Source organism: Herpailurus yagouaroundi, unplaced genomic scaffold, assembly GCF_014898765.1.
Source record: "Herpailurus yagouaroundi ecotype Mexico unplaced genomic scaffold, PumYag 67660, whole genome shotgun sequence".
Lineage (NCBI taxonomy): Eukaryota > Metazoa > Chordata > Mammalia > Carnivora > Felidae > Herpailurus > Herpailurus yagouaroundi.
Window position 1 is genome coordinate 1 of NW_024420460.1, and position 2112 is coordinate 2112.

The 2112-nt window shown below is 62.7% G+C and overlaps 1 long non-coding RNA gene across 1 annotated transcript; it reads left to right on the forward strand.

Annotated features, from left to right (window-relative positions):
* The first annotated feature begins 420 nt into the window (after window positions 1–420).
* LOC121025515 (uncharacterized) lies at window positions 421–2112 on the forward strand. Its single transcript, XR_005788084.1, has 3 exons — window positions 421–438; window positions 1326–1725; window positions 2032–2112. It is a non-coding gene; the product is annotated as an uncharacterized LOC121025515 (long non-coding RNA).

Here is a 2112-nt window from a genome sequence, read left to right on the forward strand (position 1 = left end):
GAAGAGGAGAGAAAGAGGGAGGGAAGAGGGGAGGGGGGAGCGGAGAAGGGAGGAGGAGGAGGGGAGGGGTGGGAGGACAGGAGGGAGAGAAGGAGGGGAGGGGAGGAGGGAGCAGGAGAGGGGAGGGAAGAGGGGAGGGGGAGAGAAATGGGGAAAAGGAGAGGACGAGGGGCGAGGGGGGAGGAGAGGGATGTGAGGAGGGGAGGAAGCAGAGGGGAGGAGGAAGGGGATGGTGTCCTCCAGGCCAGAAGAGGGCACAGCCAGGCAGGAGAGGGGCTGATCCCACCTCGTTAGTGAGAGGCCTCTGTGGGGTACCCGACCTGGAACCAGGGAGCAGCACGCACAGAGAAACGGGGTGGCCTGCTCCCTGGACCCTTGTGTCTCTCCTCCGTCTCTTCCCCTCCAGGGCCCCGGGCCAGGAGGGAGGCCCCTGTCCAGGTAAGAGGGGCTCACGCAGACATGTCAGCACACACACACACACACACACACACACACACACACACAAGTGTGCACAGGCACACGCACACACTCTAAGGAGTGGGCATGTGCGAGGCAGGGGGTAGGAAGAGCAGGAGAAGCCCATCCTGGCAAAGGGCGTGTGGACGGCACAGGATGGCCTCCTCGGGGTGCCGGGGAGGGGGCGGGGGCACCAGCCTGCAGCCCACCCTCCCCTGTTGTGTGCGCAAGCGAAGGTAGTGGGTCTGGGGGTGAGGACAGGGTTACCATCCTCCGAGTCAGCCCTGCCTCTCCCGGCCCACAGAGGAGCCACGCCATACAGTGTCAATCGGGGGAAATCACGAGTTACAGGCCCCATGGGCAAAGACCTACACCACCCCTCCTACACGAAATCCAGGCCCCTGCAACTCAGCCTGTGAAAAGTCTCCATCACCCTGAACCCTTGCTTTTCTCCATTGGGTTTGGTGCAGGACCCCTCCCATTTCCTTCTTCTCCATAAAATAATGTTTCTCTCCTCTGTTGGACTTGTCTGTGGTTTTGCCGTTAGCTTGCATATCCCAAATTGCAATTCTGGGCTATTCCCCAATCAACCCATATCTGCTGGTAAAATAACTTTCATTCTTAAGGTCAACATGACCATTTAGTAAAGGGCCGGAGCCTCAAAGGAGGGGTCTTGCCTCACCCAGAATGCCCAGCCTTGGCCACTGGACAGGCACTGCCCCCGAGTCAGGAAAACAGCCCAGGCCTGGCCTCATCCTCAGACCAGGAGGTAGCTTTGCTACCCCACCGTGGCTGGGGCATACAGGTAAGCTAGACCTGCCCACATGTCACACAGGACCCAATAGCCCAGGGAATCTGTCCATTCCCAGGTCCCTGTGCCAGCTGGGACTTCAACGTTCTGACCAGCGACCTAAACTGATGGTTAATCTCCCCCAGAAGACCTGGCCAGGACCCAGCCTCACTCCCCTTCTACTTCAAAGGCCACCTGAGTCCTATCGCCCAGACTACCCACCATCACCCCCCACCCTTTCCCACCTTCTCACAGGACCCTAGCCGCCCCCCCCCCCCGCCTCCCCCTTCCGACACAGGCTCCGCCCCTCCTCTCGCTCCCGCCCCCTCCGCATGTCCTGCGCAGGCCCGCCCCTCTGTTCGGCCCCGCCCCCTCTGCCGGGTCCTGTGCAGGCTGGCCCGATGGCTCCCGGTGACCCGCCGGACATGGTGAACCTGGGCCTGTCCCGGGTGGACGACGCCGTGTCCGCCAAGCACCCGGTGAGAAGGCCGCCTGGAACGCGGGCCCCCGACCTTAGCAGCTGACCTGAGCGGAGCGGGTAGAGGATCCGTAGGGGGGGGCGGGGAGGGGTCCTCGTCAGGGAAAAGGGACAGGGACAGAGAGGGGGGGAGCCTCCTGCTGTGGGGACCGGGACATCCTGGGTGGACATGCAGGCAGGTGGGATGTGTCCAAGCCCTCAGGGCCTCACGACGAGGTCTCCTTCCTTACGGCCCGAAGGAGGGACGGGAGGGACGGTAAAAGAAGCGGGAGGGGAACTGGGCCCTCAACCCCCTCCCTCATCCCAGGGACTCCGGGAGTATGCCGCGTGCCAGTCGAGCGCCTTCGTGAAGGGCATTTTCACCTTTGTCACAGGTAGGCTGGGTCCC